Here is a 22294-nt window from a genome sequence, read left to right as displayed (position 1 = left end):
ACAGCTACAATTGGGATTACTGTCTGGTTGAGTTTCCATAGTATATTTTTATTTTCCAAGATCTGTCTGACCCTTTTAGGAGCCAGACCTATGAACCAGAATATGATGGCAGGGGTGTCACCATACCTGCATTATTTAGATTTTAGGGGTAGCACTCATTTATGCCAATCACCTGGTTCATGATATTGTTTTGATTTACTAAATTGTGGTATAAGGTGTAGGACAGTTTCAGTAGCCTCCACTTGGCTTTTCCACAAGCATGGAAACCAGTATGGCGGCTCTATTAGTTACCAAATACGTCAGTTGGCATTATATATTTGGGAATCGGGGAAACGACCCCTGGTGAAACTGTGGGCCCAATTAAGCAAGATGATCTACACCTGAGTTAAGACTGAATTTAATACCTGGTCCAAGCTACTCTCACTTAATAGAAGGATTTATGATGTTGCTTTGAGTTCCTGGTGCAGCATCAACTCCAACCCTGTGTCTAACTCCAATGTTTGGGCATTCTCTTTTCTTTAGTATGACTGTTAAATGATAATAGGTCCCTTTTTAGAAGAGCTGCTTGAATCATCTCCTTATATACCTGCCATTGTATTACAGAATATTTCTTCCTGGAGCCCTGGCCTCTCCTTAAGTCAGTTATGGATCTGAAAAGTAGTCAGATGCAAATCTGTTCTGTTGACTCTAATTTTTTGTTGTGACAATTGCTCCCAGCCTCCTGATCATTCATTCTTGATTTCTTTTGATTGTACAGGTTGAGCAATGTAGTTGTTGGTTGTCCATCTGTATCATCAATAGTAATGCTGGGTCTATTAACCATCTTCATATCTCTCAGAAGGTCAAGGCCCCTTGACTACCACTCTGACCTTGTCACTTATTACAATAATTGCATCTTCCTTGCTTCTGATGACTGAGTACTGCCATCTCACCTCTGCTGACTGGAGATTCTGTTGGTATCAACCCTACTGTTATCAAGGAAATATGATAGACTGATAGCATTTCCTACCATTATCATGAACTATAGAGGTCGGCCATCACTGGACTTCTCATCAATGTTCATGCCCCTCTCACTAGTGCATTTTTTTTTTTTCATTTCATAAATAGAGTGCCTTCTTGTCCCACTTGCAGAGCATAGTTGGCTGATGGATGTTTGGCTTTAGGTAATATACCAATTCCAGCTTGCCAACTTCCTTAAGCCTTTCATCCCTTCATTCAGAAATACCCTAGAAGTTCTGCCATTTTTACTTAACTTGGACTATAATTTTGGACCATGCTTCCAAGAGCAACACATGAGTGTGTTACAGTCTTTTGTGTTCCCATATTGACAAGTTCTCCCTTATTCAACTGTCCCTTTGACCCAGGAGCCTCAGTATTCAGTCTCATTCACACTCTTCTATCTCCTGTTGGGATATGTTTGCAGGTCCCATGGGTCCTTCAGGATATATGCCTGTCCTCTCTTAGCAGGCCCAGGATTTCCTCTGCTGGCTTTTTTTCCTTTGTAATTTAATCCTAGTAATTAGTCTGGTGACAAGGAGATGAGGTGAGGGTAGATGCTGAAGTGGGGGAAGGCAGTGTGTGTTTTCATGCAAAGTAGGGGCTTCTACATAGCCATCAAGCAAGGAGGCTGCTGTGGACTGAATTGTGTACCCCTCATCCCAAATTCATGTGTTGAAGCCTTAATCTGAATGTAACTATATTTGAAGATAGATCTCTTAGTCAGTAACTAAGGTTAAAGGATGTCATTAGAGTAGAGCCCTAATCTGATAATATTGGTGGGCTTATAAAAACAGAAAGATGGATCCAAGATGGTTGAATAGGAAGAGCTCTGGGGTGCAGTTCCCAGAGAGAACAGTGCAGAGGGTGAGTGATCACCACATTTCCAAACGAGTTTTTACTGCCCACAGAACAAGAGATTCCCTGGCAGAAAAGCACCACGAGTTTCCAGCATGGCTATTTCAGCCAGCACTACAGGTTTCCACACAAAAACTCACACAAATGTGGGTGGCTGTTTCAATTGGCACCTGGAATGACTCTGAAACAGAGCTGCCCATTCAACTGAAAAAGAGGGGGCTGAAACAGGGATCCAGATGATCTGGCTCAGCAGGTCCCACCCCAACAAAGACCAGTAATCTGAAAAGCTCTGGATTGAGAGCCTCACAGCAAGCACAGCTGGATGGGGATAGTCCAGTGCTGTGGGGGAAAGGGCATCAACCATTACCAAGGCAGTCTGCCATTACTGAGGAAGATTGCCACTACTGAGGCAATCTGCCATTACTGAGGCAGTCTACCACTACCTAGACAATCTGCCATTACTGAGGCAGATCGCCATTACTGAAGCAGTTCTAACTGTACCTCTGTAAAGAAAACTGCAAGGAAATTTACACAGCAGCTAGGCAGAGCCTGCAGCAGCTCAGCAACACCTCTGCTGGCAGACTGTGACTGGGCTACCTCCTTGCTGGGTAGAACATCTCTGAAAAAAGGCAGCAGCACATCAGGAGCTTAGAAATAAAACCCCACCTTCCCAGGACAAAGCACCTGAGAAAAGAGGAGGTTATGAGTTCCGCTGCAGCAGACTTAAACATACCTGCCCAGCAGCCCTGAATGAAAGAACAGAGCTCCCAGCATAGCACTTTAGCTCCTATGAGGAACAGACTGTCTCCTCAAGCAGCTTTCTGACCCCAGTATATAAAAAGAGACACCTCATAAAAGAGAGCTCAGCCTGACATCTGGTGGATATCCTTGTGGGATGAAGATAACAGAAGAAGAAACCAGCAGCAACCCTTACTGTTCTGCAGCTCCCACAGGTGATCCCCAGGCAAGCAGGGTCTGGAGTGGACCTCCAGCAGTCCTAAAGCAGAGGGCCCTGACTGTTAGATGGAAAACTAAAAAACAGAAAGAAATACCTTCAACATCAACAAAAAGGACATCCACTCAGAGACTCTATTCAAAAGTCACCAACTACAAAGACCACAGGTAGTTAAAGCCACAAAGGTGGGAAGAAACCAGCACCAAAAGGATGAAAACACCAAAAACCAGAATACCTCTCTTCCTCCAAGGGTTCACAACTCCTCACTACCAAGGGAACAAAGCTGGATGGAGAATGAGTCTGATTAACTAACACAAAAAGGTTTCAGAAGGTGGATAATAATAAACTTCTCTGAGGTAAAAGAACATGTTCTAACCTAATGCAAAGAAACCAGGAGCTTAAAAAAAGGTTAGAAGAAATCCAAATGAGAATAAACAGCTTAAAGAGGAATATAAATGAATTGATGGGGCTGAAAAACACAACACAAGAACTTCATGAAGCATACACAAGTTTCAATAGGCAAACCGACCAAGCAGAAGAAAGGATATCAGAGATTGAAGATCAACTCAATGAAATAAAATGAGAAGGCAAGATTAGAGAAAAAAGAGTGAAAATAAATGAACATAGCCTCCAAGAAATATGGGATTATGTGAAAAGACCTAATCTATGTTTGATAGGTATACCTGAATGTGACAGAGAGAATGAATCCCAGCTGGAAAATACTCTTCAGGATATTATCCTGAAGAACTTCCCCAACCTAGCAAGGCAGGCCAACATTCAAGTCCAGGAAATACAGAGAACACTACAAAGATATTCCTCAAGAAGAGCAACCCCAAGGCACACAATTATCAGATTCACCAGGGTTGAAATGAAGGAAAAAATGCTAAGGGCAGCCAGAGAGAAAAGTCATGTTATCCACAAAGGGAAGCCCATCAGATTCACAGCAGGTCTCTCAGCAGAAACCCTACATGCCAGAAGAGTGGGGGCCAATATTAAACATCCTTAAAGAAAAGAACTTTCAACCTAGAATTTCATATCCAGCCAAACTAAACTTCATAAGTGAAGGAGAAATAAAATCCTTTATGAACAAGCAATTGCTCAGAGATTTCATCACCACCAGGCCTGCCTTACAAGAGCTCCTGAAGTAAGCACTAACCATGGAAAGGAACAACCAGTGCCAGCCACTCCAAAAATGTACCAAATGGTAAAGAGCATCGACACAATGAAGAAACTGCATTAACTAACGGGCAAAACAACCAGCTAGCATCAAAATGGCAGGATCAAATTCACACATAACAATATTAACCTTAAATGTAAATGGGCTCAATGCCCCAATCAAAAGACACAGACTGGCAAATTGGGTAAAAAGTCAAGACCCTTTGGTGTGCCATATTCAGGAAACCCATCTCACATGCAGGGACACATAGGCTTAAAATAAAGGGATGAAGGAATATTTGCCAAGCAAAGGGAGAGAGAGAAAAAAAAAAGCAGGGATTGCAATTCTAGTCACTGATACAATGGTGTTTAAACTAACAAGGATCAAAAGGGACAAAGAGTGTTACATAATCATAAAAGGATCAATTCAACAAGAAGAGCTAATGATTCCAAGTACATATGCACTCAATTCAGGAAGACCCAGATATATAAAGCAAGTTCATAATGACCTACAAAGAGACTTAAGACTCCCACACAATAATAGTGGGAGACTTTAACACTCCACTGTCAATATTAGACAGATAAATGAGACAGAAAATTAACAAGGATATCCAGGACTTGAACTCAGATTCTGGACCAAGCTGACCTAATAGACATCCCCAAATCCACAAAATGTACATTTTTCTCCACACCACATCACATCTACTCTAAAATTGACCACATAATTGGAAGTAAATCACTCCTCAGCAAGTGCAAAAGAACAGAAATCATAACAAACAGTCACTCAGACAACAGTGCAATCAAATTAGAACCCAGAATTAAGAAACTAACTCAGAACTGCACAACTTCACGGAAACTGAACAACTGGCTCCTGAATGTCAACTGGATAAACAATGAAATGAAGGCAGCAATAAAGATGTTATTCAAGACCAACAAGAATGAAGACAAAATGTACCAGAATCACTGGAACTCATTTAAAGCAGTGTCTAGAGGGATATTTGTAGCAATAAATGCCCACATGAGAAGTGAGGAAAGATCTAAAGTCGACACCCTATCATCAAAACTGAAAGAGTTAGAGGAGCAAGATAAAAAAAAACCTCAAAACCTAACAGAAGACAAGAAATAACTAAGATCAGAGCACAACTGAAGGAGATAGAGACACAAAAAAACCCTTCAAACAATCAATAAATCCAGGAGCTGTATTCTTGAAAAGATCAACAAAATAGACCACTAGCAGATTAATAAAAAAAGAGAGAGAGATAGGAATCAAATATATGCAATAAAAAATGATAAAGGGTATATCACCACTGATTCCACAGAAATACAAACTACCATCAGAGATTACTACAAACAACTCTATGCACATAAACCAGTAAACGTGGAAGAAATGGATAAATTCCTGGACACTTGCACCCTCTCAAGCCTAAACCAGGAAGAAGTCAGAACCCTGAGTAGACCAATAACAAGGGCTAAGGTTGAGGCAGCAATTAATAACCTACCAATCAAAAAAATCCAGTTCCAGATGGGTTCACAGTCAAATTCAACCAGAGTACAAAGGAGCTGATACCACACAGTCTGAAACTATTCCAAACAATACAAAAAGAGGGAATCCTTCCCAAATCATTTTATGAGACCAAAATCATTCTGATACCAAAATGCTGCAGAGACTCAACAAAAAAAGAAAACTTCAAGCCAATATCCATGATAAACATAGATGCAAAAATATTCAATAAAATACTGGAAAACCGATTGCAACAGCATATCAAAAAACTTATCCATCACAATCAAGTAGGCTTCATCCCAGGGATGCAAGCCTAGTTCAACATATGCAAGTCTATAAATGTAGTCCACCACATAAACAGAACCAAAGACAAAAACCACATGATTATCTCAATAGATGCAAAGAAGACCTTTGACAAAATTCAGCAGCCCCTTATGCTAAAAACTCTCAATAAATCAGGTATTAATGGAACATATCTCAAAATAATAAAAGCTATTTGCGACACACCTACAGCCAATATCATATTGAATGGGCAAAAACTGGAAGCATTCCCTTTGAAATCTGGAACTAGACAAGGATGCCCTCTCTTACCACTGCTATTCAATATAGTATTGGAAATTCTAGCCAGAGCAATCAGGCAAGAAAAAGAAATAAAGGGTATTCAAATAGGAAAGGAGGAAGTCAAATTGTCTCTATTTGCAGACGACATGATTGTATATTTAGAAGACCCCATCATCTCAACCCCAAATCTCCTGAAACTGATACACGACTTCCACAAAGTGTCAGGATACAGAATCAATGTGCGGAAATCACAAGCATTCCTATACACCAATAACAGACTTAAAGAGAGCCAAATCAAGAATGAACTGCCATTCACAATTACTACAAAGAGAATAAAATACCTAGGAATACAACTAACAAAGGATGTAAAGGACCTCTTCAAGGAGAGCTAGAAACCACTGCTCAAGGAAATAAGAGAGGACACAAACAGATGGAAAAACATTCCATGCTCACAGTTAGGAAGAATCAATATTATGAAAATGGCCATACTGCCCAAAGTAATTTATAGATTCAATGCTATCCCCATCAAGCTACCGATGACCCTCTTCACAGAACTGGAAAAAACTATCCTAAACTTCACATGGAACCAAAAGAGAGGCTGCATAGCCAAGTCAATCCTAAGCAAAAAGAACAAAGCTGGAGGCATCACACTATCCGACTTCAAACTATACTACAAGACTACAGTAATCAAAACAGCATGGTACTGGTACCAAAACAGAGATATAGACCAATGGAACAGAACAGAGACCTTGGAGGCAATACCACACATCTACAACCATCTGATCTTTGACAAACATGACAAAAACAAGCAAAGGGGAAAAGATTTCCTGTTTAATAAATGGTGTTGGGAAAACTGACTAGCCATGTGTAGAAAGCAGAAACTGGACCCCTTCCTGACACCTTACACTAAAATTAACTCCAGATGGATTAAAGACTTAAACATTAGACCTAACACCATAAAAACCCTAGAAGAAAACCTAGGCAAAACCATTCAGAACATAGGCATAAGCAAGGACTTCATGACTAAAACACAAAAAGCATCAGCAACAAAAGCCAAAATAGACAAATGGAATCTAATTAAACTCCAGAGCTTCTGTAGAGCAAAAGAAACAATCATTAGTGTGAACCAGCAACCAACAGAATGGAAAAAATTTCACAATCTACCCATCTGTCAAAGGGCTAATACCCAGAATCTACAAAGAACTAAAACAGATTTATAAGGAAAAAACAAACAAATTCATTCAAAAGTGGGGAACAATATGAACAGATTCTTTTTGAAAGAAGACATATATGAGGCCAACAAACATGAAAAAAAGCTCATCGTCACTGGTCACTGGAGAAATGTAAATCAAAACCATGTTGAGATACTCACGCCAGTTAGAATGGCTATCATTAAAAAATCTGGAGACAACAGATGCTGGAAAGCATATGGAGAAATAAGAACACTTTTTTTTTTTTTGAGACAGAGTTTCGTTCTTGTTACCCAGGCTGGAGTGCAATGGTGTGATCTTGGCTCACTGCAACCTCTGCCTCCTGAGTTCAAGCAATTCTCCTGCCTCAGCCTCCTGAGTAGCTGGGATTACAGGCACGTGCCACCATGCCCAGCTAATTTTTTGTATTTTTAGTAGAGACGGGGTCTCACCATGTTGACCAGGATGGTCTCGATCACCCGACCTCGTGATCCACCCGCCTCGGCCTCCCAAAGTGCTGGGATTACAAGCTTGAGCCACCATGCCCGGCCCAAGAACACTTTTATACTGTTGATGGGAGTGTAAATTCATTCAATCATTGTGGAAGACAGTGTCGTGATTCCTCTAGGACCAAGAGATAGAAATTCCATTTGAACCAGCAATCCCATTACTGGGTATATACCCAAAGGATTATAAATCGTTCTATTTTAAAGACACATGCACATGTATGTTCATCATGGTACTGTTTACAGTATCAAAGACCTGGAACCAACCCAAATTCCCATCCATGATAGACTGGACAAGGAAAATGTGGCACATATACACCATGGAATACTATGCAGCCATAAAAAATGAGTTTATGTACTTTGTAGGGACATGGACAAATCTGGAAATCATCATTCTCAGCAAACTGACACAAGAACAGAAAATCAAACACAGCATGTTCTCGCTTATAGGTGGATGTTGAACATGAGAACACATGGACACAAAGAGGGAGCATCATACACTGGGGTCTGTTATGGGGGGATTAGGAGAGCCACAGTGAGGAGTGGGGAGGTTGGAGAGGGATAACATGGGGAGAAATGCCAGATGTGAGTGATGGGGGGATGGAGGCAGCAAACCACATTGTCATGTATGTTCCTATTCAGCAATCCTGCATGATCTGCACATGTACCCCAGAACCTAAAGTACAGTGAAAAAAAAGAGGGAGAGAGAAAGATAATCTCTCTCTCTCTCTGTCTCAATTTCTCTCTCTCTCTCTCTCTCTCTCCATCACATGAGGACACAGTGAGAAGGCAGCCATCTGCAAGTCAGGAGAAAGCCCTCTTAGAACTTGACTATGCTGACACCCTGATCTCAGGCTGCAATCCTCCAAAACTAGAAGAAAACATACTTTTCTTATTTAAACCACCAAATCTATGGTATTTTGTTATGGAAGCCAGAGCTGACTAAGACAGATTTTGGCACCAGGGTGGTGCTAGCCCTTAATGGGGAGGAGTGGACCCCTTCTTTCAGCTCAGGGTATTAAGAGGGATCTGTGAATTCAAGACTTTCAAATGCCTCAACCAGTTGTTCCCACATCCCTTATCTCCATGTCCCATTCCTTTCTAACCCTGACCCTTGTAGAGCAGATTTGCCAAAGTTGAGAATTCAACCACCACTAGTCATTGATGCTCTATTAATTAAATATGGGGCTTGATCCTTAGCTTTTTACATCTTTTGGTCACAAAGGATGGAAGACTCTTTTACATGCAGCCAAAGATGCCATATGACTTTCAACTTTGCCTTTACAAACTCCCATAGCCATTCACTGTCTCTTCCTAATGCATGGACTATCACAAAAACCATCTAATTTTAGGCAGGGCATGGTGGCTCACACCTGTAATCCCAGCACTTTGAGATGCCAAGGCTGGCAGATTGTCTGAGTGCAGGAGTTCAAGACCAGCCTGGGCAATATGGTGGAACCCCAACTACTTTGCTTATAGTAGAGTATCCCAAATTAGCCGAGCATTGTTGTGTACACCTGTAGTCCCAGCTACTTGGGGGGCCAAGGAACCAGAATTGCTTGAACCTGAAAGGCAGAAGTTGCCGTGAGCCAAGATTGCACCATTGCCACTCTAGTCTGGGTAATGGAGCGAGACTCTGTCTACACACACACCCCATCTGATTCCACAGTCCTTATAACCATGACTTTCCTTGCACTTCTCAAATTCCCCTTCCAGGATATTCCCTTTCACTACTGTCCCACCCTGTTCACCACTGGTGAGTTTTAATAACTGAGCTGCTTCAGCATTATCCATGCTTCACCTACAGCCAGTGGCACTATTCTCACTGTCAGCTGGTTAGCAGGGGACCCAGCTCCAAAACTCCATTTTGGAGTCTGCTTCTTTAAACCACTCTTGACACCAATTGTTTTATGCTCAGTTTCTAAGGAAACTGACTCTGAAATAGAGTTTTATCAGAGGAAGCTGATTGAGGATAATCTTCAGGACCACATCTGTTGGGGAGGGGAAGAAGTAGGATTGTGCAAAAGGATGTTTTGGGCTATGACGCAGCCACAGTTAACCTCAATTAGTCTCAATTAACCCCACAGGAGCTCTGGAGCTGGGAGCACCCTGTTTGTCCCACTATGCAGCAAGGGGGTTGGTCTTTATATTACACATCATGGAGTCATTGTCTGGAAGTTGTTCCTGTGAAGAGGTCATAACCTTGGGTGAGACAGCTGTCTTCATCTGAGGAGAACTTCTGGAGAGCATCTCAGCTGACATCTGTCAGCCAACGACACACCAGCAATGGGGGATGAGCACCTTTGTCCAGAAGGAACCTGGGTGGTGCATCCCAGCATCCACCAGAGAGGGGATTATCAGAGGCTTCACTGGGATGGAGTCTTGTTTTCCTTTCTCTCATCAATTATGTCTTCTTCAAGGTATTAAAATGGAGGCTGAGCCAAAGACATTGATTGCCCTGATTCCTGGGCAGTCCAGACAGGGAACATGAAATCAATAAAAATCACAAAAAATTTGTAAGCTGGAAAAATGGTTATTTTTATAAATGTGGCAGTGACTTCTATTTGTTCAACAAAACCCATTTCCTCCTGAGCACACACCTAGAATGCATTCCCCATCTCTTTTGTAGTTATGTAGTCATGATTGAGTTCTGGCCAAGAAAATGTGCATAAAGTGAATGTGTCTGTCCTAGTGGCCCACAAAAACCTTTCTATGTGCAATTCTCTCTCTTTTCCTGTCTTCCAGCTGAATTTGAAGGGTAGAGCAGGCCACTCTAGGGCCACAGAGGATACTAACATTATAAGATGGAAGGACTCTGTGCCCCTGGGTAAACATGGGAAGGTCACCAACCAAACACCTACAGTGCGTTATATGAGCAAGAAATAAAATTCCACTGTGCTAGGCAACTGAGACTTTAAGGCTGTTTATTACAACTCACCTATCTGGACAAAGACAGTAATTTATCCCAGATGCTAGAGCTTTTTAGAGAAGAGTTGCTGTACTAATAACAGAAAACCTAATGAAAAATAGAAAGAATTAATCTAAACACAGCACACTCTGGACATTTGGCTCTCACTGTCCATGCCTTCAAGCTTTTTTTCATATTCTCTGATCACATTAGGAAATAGTAGGGTACAGCCCTGGACTTGCACTGTGAGTTCAGATCCTGGCTCTGCCACTCATTTGTTGTATGACCTTGGGAAAATCATTCAATTTCTGTGAGCCTGAGTTTTCTCATTTGCACAATGTGCATAACAACATGGCCTCCCTCATAGAGATCTTGCGAAGTTTCAATGAGGAAAGGTAGGCAAGACAATAAACATGGCACTGACATATTAATGAACAAAAAATGTCATTCTTTACTACAATTACCAGCCACCTTTGAGCCTCAGGAAATCCTAAGGTAGGAAGGAATCTTTATTCCTATTTCACAGGCTGGGAACTTGGAGCTGTAGGCTTTTCCAAGGCCCTTATCAGCAAGCAGTAGCCCACCCTGGACTTTGCATTTTGCAACTCCTGATTTCCTGCTATTCTGTACACTATAGCCACTTTCCCTCTACGCCTCAGTCATGACACTCACAGCCACCTCAGAGGTGGTTTCACTATTTCCTGTTAAGATGTCTTTTCTGACGAAGGCCACTGTGGCACAGTTGATGCCTGAGCTGACAGGTCTCACTGCTAAGGTGCCATGTCATTGCCAGGTATGCGGGAGAGTCTGCTCATTCCTGCCTGTAGGCATTTCCTGACTTCTGCTTCCCATCATCCCTCCTCCTCCCCCCGCCACAGTCAGGTCTGCATAGGGGCCAGGGCACCTTATTAGCATCTCCTGTAGGCACAGGTGCTAGACTTACATGGGAGGGCTCTCTCTAGGGAGACACACTCAAGTATTTAGCAGTTACTTTACCATAGTATTTTCTCAAAGGGCAACATTAAAAAGGCAGGGTGGTGTATCAGGAGAGGAATGGATTTATATTTTATATTAGCTAGGATTTATTCAGGTACAAATAAGTGACATCAACCCAAGATAACATAAGCTATATCTATTTACTTATCTATCTGTCTATCTATCTACCTATCTACCTGTTTTCTATCATCTATCCATCTGTCCATCTTTATCTATCAATCTTCTATCTACTTATCTTTCTATTATCTGTCCATCTCTATCATCTATCCATCATCTATGCGCCTATCAATCATCTACCTATCATCTATCTACCTATCAATCTATCATCTATCTATTTTCTATCTACCTACCCATCTATTATCTATCTATCATCTATCTATCTATCTATCTATCTATCTATCCATCTATCTATCTATCTATCTATCTATCTATTCATTCCTCCCTTTCTCTAGTAGTACGACTGCTTTCAAGCTGTGCTGGATCCATGAGCTTAAATAATTGTATCAGGACCTGACCTCACACTCTCTCAGTTCCAGTTTTCCTTGTCTATATTCATTCTCAAACAGCATCTTTCTTTCTTTCTTCTTCTTATTTTTTTTTCGTGGCTCCCAGGCAATCCCTTTAGAATGGGAGATTTTCTGTTTTCAACAATTTTAACAAAAGTCCCAGCACTGAATCTTGCCGACTCCACTTGGACCATGTGCTTCTCCCTGAGCCCATCACTGTCATGGTGCCCTGGCTGGCCAGACCTGGTACACCTGCTTCACCCTGCTTCTCACTGGAGCTGAAAGAAGTCAGCTGCATTTGAAACACATGGTCTGAAAATGGGAGAAGTGTGATTCTATGAGAAAAGATAGGAGATGGTATTGCTACTGAAGGGAAAAGGAAACTGTTCAGGCAGAAAGAAATCGTTGCCAGTACATATAGGATTCCAGCAGCATGGAGCCTGGTTCCTAGACCTAGCTTTCATCATTTCTAGGGACTCAAGCAAGTCATGTTTTTCTTTGTTGCTGTTTCTTTGTTGTGGAGATTTGTCTCTTGAATCCTAATTTTCTGCACTTCCACTTGGATGCTTCCTAGGGTACTCACTATAGTATCCATCGCAGAGTTCAGAACTAACTTGTGTTTGCGTGAGGTGCAATGAATGGTTATATTTTCATTGTATGGTATGAAAATCACCTAATCAATTTTTCAAATTACTTCACATCAGGCAACACATCAGTGACATGTTACATTTCTCCTTGATCTCAGGAGATGCCTCCTTCTTAAATATCAGCAGCTGGTGTTGGCTTTAAATTTCTTTTGTGTAGCTGTCCCCATAGGGTCTCAGTTGGGTTCCAATTTTTGAACTGGTAATATTGCTTTAGAAAGCAAGATCTTTATGACAATAAACATTATGTGTGCTTCTACAATTCAGATAAGCTGCTTAGATAGCAAAAGATTTCTTAAAAGGTACAAGTTCTCATTGCTAATATTTTTAGTGTCTAATAATTATTATTTACCATTTATTTAGCACTCCTAGGTGACAGGCATTGTGCTAAATATTTTACAAACATAATCTCACTTTATCCTCTCAAAATGCTCCCAAGCCCTCTCTCCAGTCTGAGTAGTGGAGGTTCTTATGCCTTCTCCTTTCCCTTTTCACCATCCACACCATTATATTCTTTGCAACCAGTGTTTTCTAATATATGACTCACCTTCTTCTCTGGCTACTCTGTTTGTTTTTGCTTCCAGATTTATTAATTGTTTCTGTTAGGGTCACAAGTGGCCCAGGTGATACCCAGGTAACACATACTCCTTTCTTTTTTTTTTTTTTTTTGAGACGGAGTTTCGCTGTTGTTACCCAGGCTGGAGTGCAATGGCATAATCTTGGCTCACCGCAACCTCCGCCTCCCGGATTCAAGCAATTCTCCTGCCTCAGCCTCCCGAGTAGCTGGGATTACAGGCATACACCACCATGCCCAGCTAATTTTTGTATTTTTAGTAGAGACGGGGTTTCACCTTGCTGACCAAGATGGTCTCGATCTCTTGACCTCGTGATCCACCCGCCTCGGCCTCCCAAAGTGCTGGGATTACAGGCGTGAGCCACCGCGCCCGGCTAGCACATACTCCTTTCTAATGCAGGGGGCAGGGAAGGGGTATCAAATCCATAGCTCCTTAGGCTAGAAGTGGCTCCCCTCAAATACCCAAAAGACATGCTCACTGCAGAGGCAGGGCAGAAAATCCAACACACAGACCCTGTCAGCATTGCTGAATGAAGGTAGCAGTTTTGTTAAGTCAGAGGAGGCTGTGGTAACTTCTGAGAGTAACCTTTTCCATGCTGTCTGTCCACAGAGCAGGCAAGGCCAGACCTGGAGCTAAAGAGATCCACACTGGTGAGAGAACAGACTCTCCGAGGAATACCAGAGGGACCTCGTGGGCTTAAAACTAACAAATGAACAAAGTCATTTTGAGACAAATAATTAGGTAGGTGTCCTCAGTGCCCAGCATTAATATGTTTGTATGTGTACACCAGCAAGCCCTTAATAAATATTCTCTTCTGTCCCATAGAAATAGTCTGTAAATAAATAACAGGACACCCCACTTTTGCTGACAAATCCTTTTTCCTTTCTATCTGGGTGCCGGTTGCACTTTATAAATGACTTTAATTTACAGTGCATTATGTTTCCTTGTATTTCTTGCCTCTAAATCCCCATGCAATATTTTGTATCCATTCCCGTGATAGTTTAACTGTCTTTAACCTTTTCAGTGAGGGGTATGTGCATGTGTAAGTATAAACATGTGTTTGTGCATGAATATCTGTGTGTGTCTGTGAGTATCTGTGTGTGTTCAATAACAGTCTATTTCATTCCATCATTTCTAAATGGATCAACTCAACATTGTCATTTGTGCCATGTGTTTTATAATCATTGTCCTTCCACTCACATCAATTGTATTTGCTTTGTGTCAATCTGGTCGCTGGATGGCTGTAGCCAGAGGAAGCTGATTGCCTTTGGTGTGGATGTGAAAGCAGACACCAAATTCGGTTGGGGGAGTTCATCATGGAAGTCCAAGTAGATGTCACCGACCAGACTTGTCATCGATTTCAAGAGAAATTCTCTAAAAACTCACCTGAAGCTTTCCCCAGAAAACACCAAGGTGCAGGATTCAACAAAAGGCAAACTAATAAGAACTACTATTTATTAGGCACCTACCGTGTGCAAAGTCTTCTACTTGTACAGTTTCATTAATCTTCGTAAAGATGCCCTGGGAGATGAGTATTATCATCATCATGTCCACTTGAGAGCTTGAAACTGAAGCTCAGAGGAAGTGAAGTTAGTAAAAAGCTCAGCTGCATTTGAATCTGTTACCAAAGCCTGTCTCATAATTTCTGACTAGAGGGGATAAGGGCTTTGCATACAGAGTCAGGTTATTTTGCCGGTGTTGTGTGCTCTTCCTTTGTAACTTGGTCCTAGGCTGTCCATGAATTTGCAAAGGTGTACTGCAACCTGCTCTGAGGCAGGTCTGGGAAGGGCACTGAGGTTGTGTGGCTGAATGCAAAGGGCCCTGGCGCCTGAGATTCTCACAATCTAGTGGACCCCAGACAAGCCAACAGATACCCCCAGCCCACTGTAAAGTGGAGGCGCATTCATCCATCCATTAATTTATCCATTCATTCATACAGCAAGTATGTATTCAACTCTGTGCCAGGCATTGTTGTAAGCACTGGGGCTGCAAGACGGACAATAGCTCTGAGCTCACACTAAACAAACTAGCAACATAATAGCCAATAATTCAGAGTCTATTAAGAGGGTTCTGTCTTAGTTTTCTATTGCCACCACAGCACACTACCATGAATTAAACAGCTTAAAACAACAACCATGTATTTGCTTCACAGTTCTGTAGGTCAGAAATCCAGGTAGGCGCACGTGAGTTCTCTGCTCCAAGGCTCACCAGGCCAACATCAAAGTGTCAGCTGTACTCCTATCAGGAAACTCTGGGAAGAATCTCCCAGGTTCATTCCGATTACTGGCAGAATCCAGTTCCCTGTGGCTGCAGGATGAAGGTTCCTGCTTCCTTGTTGGCCGTCAGTCTGGGGCCACTCTCGCAGCCTCTGGAGGCTGCCTGCCTTCCTTCTTATCTCATGGACTCTACACCTCTTCTCATCAGCTATTGCTCATGCTTGGAATCTTGCTGATTTTCTTTTCTGCCTTACTCTCCATGCTTAAGGGCTCATATACTTTTTTTCTTTTTGAGACAGAGTCTCGCTCCATCACCAGGCACCAGGCTGGAGTGCAGTGGCACCACCTTGGCTCACTGCAACCTCCGTCTCCCGGGTTCAAGCAATTCTCCTGCCTCAGCCTCCCAAGTAGCTGGGACTATAGGCACGCGCCACCACGCCCAGATAATATTTTTTGTATTTTTAGTAGAGAAAGAGTTTCACCATGTTGGACAGAATGGTCTCGATCTTGACCTCATGATCCGCCCACCTCGGCCTCCTAAAGTGCTGGGATTACAGGCATGAACCATCGCACCTGGCCTGGGCTCATATACTTATATTGCCTCTGCTTGGATAAACCAAAATTATTAATATTTTCCTATCTTAAAGTCAACTGATGAGTAACCTTTATTATGTCTGCCAAATCCCTTTTCCCCATAAAATCACAACTTCATAGGTATACCAAGGGGTGAGGAGGGCCAAAACACAGAAAAAATAAGTGATCATCATTTATTCAACAAATACTTATTGAGCACCTATTATACACCAGGCACTGTTCTAAGTACTGGTTATACAATGATGAACAAAACAGATAGAAATGCCTGGCCTCGTGGAGCTTACCTTTTAGTGAGAAAAAAAAAATTTTTTTAAATAAACAAGATAAATTGGTAGAAATATATGCTGTGTCTGGCATTGATACATGCTATGGAAAAAATATACACAGACAAATCAAGGGAGGCATTGGGGATGTGGTTATACTTTGAAATAGAGTGATCAGGGAAGGGGTCACTGAGAAACTGAAGGAAGAGAGAGAGCACGCCATGCATGTAACTGGGAAAGAATTTTCTAGAAGGAAAGAACAGTAGGTACTTTCTTTCCAAAGTGCTGAGGTTGGGGCATGCCCCACAGATTCAAGGAGCAGCAAGGAAAGCAGTAACGTACTTTAGCAGGAATAAGGAGGCCCCTCAGAGAGAAAAACAGCCAGGTCATGTGAGGCTGGGGCATGGTGTGATGCTAACAGGAGGTGCAGGGTGGAGGGGGAGGTGCTGATTTAATTTCTGTGGTCAGAGAAGCTGTGTGTATTGGTAATCTATTTTTGTACAACACATTAGCTACTAAAAACTACAAACATTTGTTTTCTCAGTTTCTAAGGGTCAGGAATCTGGAAGTGGCTTACCTGGAGTGGGTCTGGCTAAGGGTCTCTCATAAAACTGCAATCAAGTTGTCATCTGGGGGTTTGGTCAAAGAAGGCTTGCCTGAAGCTGGTGGATTTGTCCCCATGCAGCTGTTGGCCTGCACCATGCCAGGCATGTCTCTGTATGGGACAGCTGGAATAGCTTCCCCCAGCATAAGTCATCTGCAGGAGAGGAAGATGCCACACTGCCTTTTACAACAGTCTCTGAAATGCACACACACAAACACACATACTTCCATTTTATTTTGTTCTTTAGACTCAAGTCACTAGGTCCAGCCCTCACTCAACAGGAAGTAACTACACAAGATTGTGAATACCAAGAGGTGGGTGTCACCGGGGCCACCTCGGAGGCTGGCTGCCACAGAAGGCTTCTCAAAAGATGGGATATTTGATCTGAGAGCTCAATGCTGAGAACAGTCCAGCCAGCTGTTCCAGGGCAGCTGGCTCTTTCAGACCAATGAGCCTGAAAGAAGCCAAAGCTCCACCTTGGACAGAGGGAAGGAGATATTTGCACAGACTGTGGTTCTGTTCATTCTCACCAAGTCCAGACTCACCATGCCTCCTCCATCTCTTCAAATGCTTCCCTTCTTCCTCCTCCACTTTCCTTTCCTATCATGCCACAGGAGTTTGCAGTTAAACATGCAATCCCCGGGGTGTTCTTGACTCCTGCTGTTTGCTTAGACTACTCTCCTACCCAGGGTCCCACCACCTCTTCCCTACTTCCCAAACGCGGACTATACTCAGACCCGACACATGACACCGCCTCCTCCCAGAAGCTTCCCCTCGTGTTGTAGCCCACATTGATCCTTTTTCTGAGTCAAGGACACCTCATAGCAGCCTTGAGTTAACAGAAAATCTGGTCCCATTTCTATCTGTGTCTCATGTCTCCACCTCCATTGCAAGCTCCTCAGTGCAAGGACTGTGTTGTCCTCACTTCTGACGTTCCTAAAGACCCCTGCCACAGTTGGAGTCCTGGTGGTCAAGAAATGACTCACCCAGATAGGGTTATTTGAGGAGTATTAATAAAGGAACTTGTTTACAAAGTTTAGAGAAACCAATAGAGGATAGTATGGTATCCAGGACTGGACAAAGCAGGGAGCCGATATCTGCCCCCGACACCCTCCCCACAATCCGAAGCCTAAAGGAGCAAAGGGAGCTGACAGTTTCCCAAATTGGAGAGAAGACTATAAGGGAAGAGCTGCCCGATGGGAGAAGTGGCCTGCGAGGCCAAGCCACAGTGACCTGGCAGAAGGGAATGAGGAATAAAATGCCTCCTGCTCCTCCCGTCTTCCTATCCCCATTGGCAGCTTTCATTGGCCAAATGCCAGCAGAAGCCAGAAGACAGGGGAGTCAGAGCACATAGTTCACATAGGTCAGCCCCCGAGGTGCAGCAGAGTGGAGAAGAGTAGAGAAGGAATCCGGAGAAGCCAACAGACTCTACAGTGTAAGACTCAGAGCTGGAAGCGGGCTTGGTTCTCTAGTGCCTCCTCCTAGCCTGATACCCAAATCCCTGCCGACAAGACATCTGCTCCATCTGCAGTCCCTTCTCCCATGTGGTTAACATGGCTCCATATCTGTCTAAAAAGTGAATCTCTGAACCATTGACTTTGTGATATATCCCAAGAAAGCAAATCATATTTGTGCTGGGGTTAACCCTTTTCATGTTCATGGTAAGCTGACAGTGAAAGTAGCATCCTTACTCTCTGAGGAGAGCAGGTGCCTCCATGATTAAGGAACATGGTGGAAAGGGTGGGAACATTGGGCTCTATGATAATTGGCCCATTCTTCCATCTGGTCCCTTTACAATGCTTGGAATTTATAAAGCCACTGCTGGAGTTTATGCAAAAGCTCTTGCTTTTAATTAAGTGGCCTAGTTTCAGTAAATAGTGTGACAGGGACGAATCTATCAGTGGGAACTGATATTATGAGCAAAAGAGCTTCCAGGCCCGGTGGAAATGCAGTCCCCATATGGAGAGACTTGCAGAGAGCTGCTCTAGCAGGACACTGCCATTTCAATGATCACAGACCAAACAGAAGCCTCCAGACAACTCTGGAGTGAAATAAAGCCAAGACTGTCTGCTTCCAAGGAGAATAGCTGCAGACCCCAGACGGCCCTGTGAATACCGCAAGCCCAGAACTCACACAGCTGAAAGAGGCTTACGGACCATCTTCCCAGCTGCTGGGCCTGGGGCCAAAGATGGAACTAATCCATGGTGCAGTTTTTACCACAGTCCAAAGAGAAATGAGAAAAATGACAACAAAGTCAGCTCTTTAAAACTAATGTCATTCGGCCAGGCACAGTGGCTTGCGCCTGTAATCCCAGCACTTTGGGAGGCCAAGGCAGGTGAATCACTTGAGGTCAGAAGTTTGAGACCAGCCTGACCAACATGGTAAAACCCTGTCTCAACTAAAAATATAAGAAAATTAGCTGGGCATGGTGGTGCATGCCTGTAATCCCAGCTACTTGGGAGGCTGAGGCAGGAGAATTGCTTGAACCTGGGAGGCAGAGGTTGCAGTGAACTGAGATGGCGCTGTTGCACTCCAACCTGGGCAACAAGAGCAAAACTCCATCTCAAACAAATAAGCAAACAACAACAACAACAACAAAACTAATCTAGAGTTATTTTTAATTTTGATCTTTTTAAAATTTTATGCATTGTATTATTCCTTCTTTCTTTTTTTTATTTATTTTTTATTTTTTATTTTTTCCTTCTTTCTTTAACTGATGTGAAACTGTCTTTTGTTTAACAAGAGATTTTAAAAATAGACAGTCAAGTTTTTCTTAAAAAAATGTGTATTTAGATTCCTAACTTGAGCTCCATTGCCTGCACCACATACATACGCACTAAAAAATATGAGTGGTCCATGATATCCCAAGCACTGGCCACTCATGGTCTAACAATGTGTCAAGATGCCCATGTTCAGATGGGGAAGCTGAGATTCTGAGACTTAAAACTGGTTCAGGAAGACGGGTGGAAAACTCTGTCCCACATCCTTGTTGTTTTTCCCCACCACCCACAATGTTATGGTGACTTAGCAATGGGGTGGGGAGGCAGCTTGCACCCCTGCCTGGCACTCTGGGAGCAACATGTTAGAATCAAGCTGTGGCCCCTCCCACTCTCTTCTTCCGTAACTTCCTTGGGGTTTGATGGCACGCACATCTTAAACTCACATTTTTAAGGTTTATGTTTTACTTCCTTAGGAGGTGGACCAGAGATTTGAAGTTAAGCAGCCCTGGCCTGGCCACTTAACTAGCAGAAGCTTTTTCTTGGTGAGTGTCCTAACCTCTCTGATTCCCCAATGCTTAATCATTTATTTGCTCTCTACTCCACTAAAACTCCAGGTGGGCAGGGACTGTGTCAACCTTGTTTACAAATCTATCTGTAGCATCTAACACAGGGCCAAGCTCATAGCTAGCAGCTAGATAATACATTTTTAAAAAAACTTCATTCTATAAAGGTTTCAAGACTACAAGTGTGCATCTGTGGAATGGGAGCAATAGTGGTAACTTCCTCGTACATTTCTATACAAACTTTGCAAAATTATGAAAAGTATGGCCACAGATACACTTGAAAACTGTCAGTTGCCTGTCACCCAGACACCAAGGACAGTAGCAGGGTGTGTCAACATGACCAGGGAACAAGATTTCCCATGATCTAGTCCTGGGAGACATCAACTGTGTAGCAGAATTCATGGAAATCCAACAAGGTCCAGAGCTGGCCCCACAGAGGCTCCCAGAGCAGCTCCTCCCCAAGAAAATAAATCAAAGGAAAGGCTCTGAGCACATCCCGGCTCGCTGCCAGACCCAGGCTGCCTTACTCAGGTGTCTATCCCACTGGGAGACACTTTCACAAAGTTGGTATTTGTGTCACACAGGGAGATTGTAAAATGCTGTATTTGGAAACATGAATGTATAATGTCTCCCTGGAAATCTACACCTTCTCAGTGGAAGATACAAGTGCAGTCCAAGACAGACATGTTTAATTAGTGGGCAAACTTGACATTTCCAGTGTTTGGACTAGACAGAGGGAAAGCCAAGAGCAAACCGAGGTCTTTTCTTCATCCCTTCCCCCTAGTTTGCTGACAGAGAATAATTTATTGGGTTTAAATAAAAATGAATGTCTTTACAATAACAGGAGAGAAAAGGCCAGGAGATCCAAGGGTGGTTATTAAGTAATTGTCACCACTAAACATGCATCTTCCCCGTCTCCTCTGTGCCTGCCCTTCTTGGGTCCTTGCTTGATCAGCGTGCATATGCTCACGCTGGCGCTTCTATCCACCCAGTCTTTCAGATGCTGGGCCTCAGACACACTCTTGTGTCACCCACATCTGAGATCTGCAATTCTAGTTTTTTTGATATTTAGGATATCTGAGTTTTCCTTATCTTTTTCAGGCTCATGATTGCTTGCAGTAACTTACTTTCTTCCTTTCCTTCCTTCTTTCTTTCTTTCTTTCTTTCTTTCTTTCTTTCTTTCTTTCTTTCTTTCTTTCTTTCTTTCTTTCCTTTCTTTTGTTCTTTCTTTCTTTCTGTTTCATTCTGTGGCTCAGGTTGGTGTGCAGTGGCAAGATTCACAGCTCACCATAACCTCAAACTCCCAGGCTCAAGTGATCCTCTTGTCTCAGCCTCCTGAATTGCTAGGACAACAGGTGTGTGCCACCATGCCCAGCTAATTTTTTTTTAATTTTTGTAGAGACAGGGATATCATTATATTCCCCACACTGGTCTCAAACTTCTGGGCTCAAGAATCTTCCCACCTTGGCCTCCTAAAGCACTGGGATTGTAGGCATAAGACACTGTGCCCAACCAACTTGCAGTACTTTCTAATTTGTCCTCAACCCTCCACCTCTCCCACTACTCTGAGTTTATACGTTTCTGCCAGATAAGTTTTGCAGAGCATTACTCTATTTGTCTTTCCCCTTTACCAAGGTTTTCAGTAGTTCTTTGCTTATTCAATAAGATTGATTGAACACCTTTCATGGGCCAGGCCTTGGGAGTCAATGATCACTAAAGTTGCCTTGAGATAAAGCCCAAATAGTTAATCTGGAATTTGGTCATACCTCAATATACCCTTCTGGGTTTATCCGTCCCAACTCCCTCCAATCTTGCATTTTATATTTATTTACTTAGAGACAGGGTCTCACCTCTGCTGCCCAGGCTGAGTGCAATGATGTGATCACAGCTCGCTGCAGCCTCAGCCGCTAGGGCTCAAATAATCCTCCCACCTAAGCCTCCCAAATAGCTGGGACTGCAGGTGTGTGCAACCACACCTATCTA

The 22294-nt window shown here is 42.8% G+C and overlaps 1 long non-coding RNA gene across 1 annotated transcript in view; it reads left to right on the top strand.

The window, feature by feature from the left end:
- Window positions 1-20256, top strand: part of LOC141581662 (uncharacterized) — a 142085-nt gene extending 121829 nt beyond the window's left edge. Inside the window, exon 4 of the long non-coding RNA XR_012514446.1 lies at window positions 20222-20256. This is a non-coding gene — a long non-coding RNA (uncharacterized LOC141581662). The remainder of the gene's footprint in view (window positions 1-20221) is intronic.
- The last annotated feature ends 2038 nt before the right edge of the window (window positions 20257-22294 follow it).

The sequence above is a fragment of the Saimiri boliviensis genome, chromosome 1 (genome assembly GCF_048565385.1).
Source record: "Saimiri boliviensis isolate mSaiBol1 chromosome 1, mSaiBol1.pri, whole genome shotgun sequence".
In the NCBI taxonomy this organism is placed as follows: domain Eukaryota; kingdom Metazoa; phylum Chordata; class Mammalia; order Primates; family Cebidae; genus Saimiri; species Saimiri boliviensis.
This window is presented reverse-complemented; position numbering and strand designations above follow the sequence as displayed.